Here is a 6,181-nt window from a genome sequence, read left to right as displayed (position 1 = left end):
TAACCTTATCGTTCAATTGTGTCCAAAGAACGTAGTATAACTCATTTTCAGCAAAACAAAAGATATCGCATAATTAGCTTAAACATACACATTTGCCTTCATATACTTTGTAGGACATTATCTATGATAAAAGATTAGCAACTTGAACAACTTCTTTGATTTGCACAATTTGAATAATTAGGCAACTCGTAGGCTCAACTAATTGTATCTATAATGACTATCATTTAAACCAACGCATATCATGTGAATCATAAAAGGGTTATCCCATCATAATTGGCCAACATAGCTGACATAAGAAAATTTCCGTCAAAATAATCACCTTAGCATTTCGTGACAATACAACTATGAACATATCCAATAAGGAACAACGACACTATTTTATTATCATATCATAAGTTTAGGTTCAACTGAATAAATTAATGCAATGAAAGTAATAAGTATAACTATAGGCACACAGACTCACATAAAAGACATTAGAACCCAGATGACATCGTACATGTGAACATTTAGACATACTCATTACTACCATCCATGTGTAAACATTTAAACATAATTATTATAAATATTCACGCGAGTATATTAGAACAGTCAAGTTAACATTTAACGCCACCAACTTTACCAAGATATGACAATATAGTTTTATATTTATATATATCCGACCACTATACAAGTATGATGAACACACCAGAGATATTACAACATGCCAAACATATATAAAATATGCAACAACTGGACTCGTATAAAATATTTCACCTTCGATTAAGGATCAGATTAAGCTATTCAATTTCACTCATACTATCATGCCAACAATGTTATAAACTAAACTTTAATTTTTTTCACTTGTTAAGATACATAACCAATGAATATGTGTGCTACTATCATCATATAAGGACACTATAATTTCACATTAATAAGGCTCATGAAATAATCGAACAACTGTATGAAAACTCAAAATAGAATTCACATTTTAAAAGTTATGATTCACGTGGTAACTTCCAAAAATCACGAATAAATAACCGTTCAACGAAAACTTGAGTTATATTACATTTTTATAACATACAGAGAGTTAATAATTCGTGAGAAAAAGAATGAGGTCCAAAGCTCAAGAATTCAATTTTTAAAGGATTTTACAACTCAGTTGGTCCAAACAAGTATGTGACAGCAATTGGTCCGAAACTTGGGTCAGTTTGCAAAACTTACCATTTAATATAGAGACATCAAGAATTTTCGTGGCTTATCAATTTGAAAACATATGCGAATCTTCTGATCGATGGAGTTGGAATTATGCAAAACTTATTAATACAATTTAAATGAGGATTTTTACAAAATCGTTGGTCAAAACATCACTGCACAGGAACTTCCTGACCACAGCCCACTAAAATATTTATTACTCCTAATCCGTATATCCTATAAGCATGAAACCAATGCCAAATGAACAATAACTCACGAGGCTATCTCTCAGAAAATTTTCATCTATAGGCGACAAACAGAAAACGAATGGCAGTAAGATCAATTAGAGAGTAAAATCAAACAAAACGTGTTTCAGCACTAGGTCATTCATTTACTATGTTCCAAGCTCTTACAACCACACTATCGATACTAACCCATCCTAACTTAAATCTCACACTTTGTACTTACGTAAACATCTATCCCATAGCATCCCTAAGCATCTCGATATACTCCTTACATCTAAATCACGATTGCTATGACTAGAAACATGCAATTCAATAGTGTTTCTCATTACTATCACAATACTATGCTAGCATGGCTTCGGGATCATATAACCGCATATCACGAGACATAATAGCACTATCAACACGTCATTCGACATCCATCCAGATAAATATCATCAATTCGCAATTATTTTCACGCTCACGATTACCACAATCCAACAATTATCAACCTGAACACGAAAATTTTAATTCTCATCTCCACAACATCACATGATCACGCCATCATTCATACAAAATACTTACCGTAACGTTGTCCTGTAGCATGGTTAGAATATATGGGTCTCAAGGTGTACATCCACTCGATTATATCCAAGGTTTTCCTTCTAACTACCCCATTCACTCAATTTCTCTCGGGTTACCTGGTTCAAAACTGAGAGGGCAAAAGAGCACGTATTAAGGGCGCCTTCTTAACCGCACTTTGTGAGCTCCTAACGAGTTTATTCCCGGGGTTCATTTTATTTAGACACATCCTACGTTTATTGGGTTCATTGATTTAGGCCTGAGGATCGTTCTCTCTGATACCACTTTGTAACACCCCAATTTATAAAGGAGCCTCTAGCAAGACATTCCTAATAAACCGGACTGTTACCATCTCGGTTTCCCGAGGTAGTGAATAACAAATTAAACTCCAAGGCAAATTACATAATTTCTTTAACTTAACTTTTTACAAAACCTCATTTACATCAAATTACAAGAACTAACGTAAATAAAAGTGAAAGTCTTCTAAATGATGATCTAGCTACTAAGTCTTCTGATCCAGTGTCTCACGCCCATCAAGCTCCCATCCTATCTCATAAACTTTGTCAAGTCCGCTCCCCAATATTTGGATCGTCACGGTGTTCACGAATACACAGGGGTCAACCACGAGGTTGAGTAGGGAATACAATGAAATAACAAAATATGATATGCATGCTCCTCCGTCACCTCCACCTCCATCTCAACTCATATCTCATAACCCGAACGCCTTGACCATACCGATCCCCGGTAGACTATATATCGACCGTAGCCGATCCGCCCGCTCGCAATGAGGACACCAGGGCAAGTCTGCGAGAACCCGCCTGGGCCTTATCACAACATCATCATCACTACACCACATCACCACAACATCCTCCATCTCCAATGCATATGAATGCGCAAATAAACAATGCAACACAATATGTATATCAATGAATGAAATCATGCCGCCTACCAAAAATGTTGTGATAACATACTCAACACGATCAGATCAGTCAACCACATTCCAAAGATATAAATCATAACATAAATCAACAACCACGAAACAAGTCAACGTTCACAGTTTGGTCATATGAAACACAACAAGTCAACACAACTTAACAACAACGCTGATAAGTCAAGTGTATTTCCCTACCTTTTCGCAATCCAAGCTCACACAAGCAATCAATTATGAACCTTCACATATCCATCACCTACATAACATAATTATATATAATTACCACCTACTCAATCAAATAATCATGCACATAACCTAGACTCATCATAACTTAATAGGAATATCAACTTAAAGAACAAACACGATTTTTCCTGATTTTCCAGCACATGACAGACTCGGAATAAAATACATAACTAATTCCAGAAAAATCAAATTGATACAAGGCCAATTGAATTGGAACCCCATGAGTCTTAGCTACAAATTATATCTAACGTGTTTTTCCCAAATTCCATACTTATCAAGGGTTTCCAGACTGATTTCCAAAAACTGACAGAAACCGTCGCATAAAAAGTATTGATTCATAAAACGAGTTTAAAACATTATTTTTCAGAAATTCAAAATCCTATTATCATCTAGACTATACAAAGATTATGTATGAAGAAGCCTCATAACTGAATCGACATAAAAATTAAGGTTTCAAATCATTTTCCACAACCAAATCAGATTCGCGGACTTTTCAGCGACATGTTCATAAATAAATCACCTAGGACAAACCACAAAGAATTTGACTATGATATTTTATATGCATAAACTAGACATCAAATAAACAGGACTCTCTTTTCAAACTTTTCGAAAAAAACGACTTTAAAATAGTATAAACAATGGAATGAAATCGACTTACAAACAGGGAATCGAATTAGGTTGGAATCGATGAGCAATCTTCAATCAAATGCAAGGATCGTGTGTGTGTGTTGGTGTGCGTCCAAAAGAGGGAGGCGGGTGAGATGAGGGTTGTGTAGTGTTAGGGTAAAAATTAGGTTAAGAATTAGGTAAAAACATGATGTTGGGTGTTGGGTTAAATATGTTATTGGGTAAACTCCAATGGGTCGAGGGTAAATGGGTTAGCTCACATCTCGAATTCCATGTAAACCCGTCTCAATTAACTTACGAAACAACTCGATCTTACGATACAACGCGAGTCAAGTAAAATAACTTAACGTAATTATCGTCTAAACAATTACCCGACTTAAATAGTAAAATAAAATACGGAGTATTACACAGCATCAGCCAATGCAGCCTCAACCTTGGCTCTCTCGGCCAGGACCGCCTTCTCGGCCTCCTCCTTAAGCTTTCGCACAGCGAGAAAGTCTTTCATGGTGGCCAGGAAGTCCCTCTTCGACCTCTCGGCCTCCTTCTTAGCAGCGGCAAGCTCGAGCCTAAGCCGTTCAAGCGCAGGGACAGTTTGAGCCATGAGCTTTTCTTGCTCGACGAGATGAGTGCCGGCTAGTTCAGCCCACTTCACCAGCCTCTTGGCCAACCTTATGCCTTCCGCCCTGAGCTGAACGGGGGAAACCTTCTCGGATGAGGAGTCGGCGGTGACATTTTTATCGCCCGTCTGCACAGGCTGCTTCTTCAATTGCCGTTCAGTGAGAACGACAGCCGGCGACGGCTGATCTATAAAAAACCCAGACAAAGCATCCATGTCAACATTCATTGACATATCAGAAAGCTTGTCATCAGGAATGCCTAAAGAACTTGCTAAATCCGAGCCATGGGTTAGATCCGTACCAGTCTTAGCCTTTTTGGGCAGAGGCCCGGCTGACCCCTTTTCTTTCTCTGCCTCGGTAACAGCAGCAGCAGACGTTGCTTCCTTCCTCTTATTTGAAGTAGGAGGACCCTCCAGAACGGTGACGTCCTCGTCAACATTGACGACCACCTGATCCTTTTGGACTGCGGGGATTGGAGATTGAGTGGGAGTTGACGTCGTAGCCGCCGTAGACGTTGTTTTTGGTCTCCGGCACGGCACGTTACCGCCAATCTCCGCTTGAGTCGCCGCCACATCCATTGCCTTCATCGCCTGCTCCATAAGCTCGTGCAGGGCCGGTCTACGATCACGTGGCGCGGCCTTAGGGTGCAGCTCAACAACTCTCCCGTCCTGGTCAAGTCCCAACTTGTTTAGAATAGAGACGGAGAGATCCCGGCCAAATCGATCTGCAAGAAACAAAATCAACAGTTAAGCGAAAGAAGTAAACTAAGGCTCAAATACAGAAGCATAAAAAGCAAAGGTGGACCTCACACCGACCCCACTCACCCTTGCCGAGGGCCGGTATGAGGCCGACGTGACAAAGCGGCTCGTCTTGAAGGACGATCTGCGTCGGAGGCATCCATCCCTTCGGCGTGCCATCCCTCTCAGCCTCGAACATGCTCATTGCCCGCACTTCGTCGTCCTTAAGATAGACCTTCTTGGCGTCCATCTTAATCTTATTGCGGGAGACATATCTGTCATGCTCCCCCTGACTCTCACACCGCAAATTGACGCGGCTCTGGAAGGACCAGGGCAGTGGATAGTCCTCCGGAACCTCGACATATACCCACCGCCCCTTCCAGTCTTTGCAAGATGTCAGCTTGGAAATGGTGACATAACCCGGCTCGATCTGCACGTTGTACCACCCCGAGCCGCCTAGGGTAGTCTGCCGAAGATGGTGAAGCCGGCGGAAAAGGTTCACCGTTGGGGCCTCCCCTTTAAAAAGACAAAGCCATACGAAGCTAATAATCGTCCTAATGGCCAACAGATGCAGTTGTGCCACGGCGACATTCATGGCTTTGATTATGGCGGCGACGTGTTCATTAAGAGGAAATCGGAGCCCATACTCCAGATGTCTGATGTACACGCCGATACAACCTTCGGGAGGGCAACAGACTGCCTGATCACCCTCAGGGACAATGATTCTATACCCCCTGCCGAAGGAGCAATGGTCTTCAAAAAGTTCAGGACCGGAACAACTAGCGAACTTGTTCGTCCAAACACGATCGGGTTTAATCGAGCAGGCTTCACCGTGCCACAAGAACTGCGGCCTCTCTACATCAGAATGGGTCTTTTCCTCATCATCATCATCAAAACCCTCCAAAAATTTCTCATCAATTTCAGGAGAAGGCGACAAGCGCCCCCCGAACCCTATCGGGGTGACAACCAGTGGCTCCTGTTCATCAAGATGCGGCGGTTCGCCCCCCGGAGTAGAGGTACTAGGAAGAGCATCAGCAGCAGACATGGTGACAA

This window comes from Silene latifolia, chromosome Y (assembly GCF_048544455.1).
Source record: "Silene latifolia isolate original U9 population chromosome Y, ASM4854445v1, whole genome shotgun sequence".
Classification (NCBI taxonomy): Eukaryota; Viridiplantae; Streptophyta; class Magnoliopsida; order Caryophyllales; family Caryophyllaceae; genus Silene; species Silene latifolia.
Note: the sequence above shows the minus strand (reverse complement) of the source record.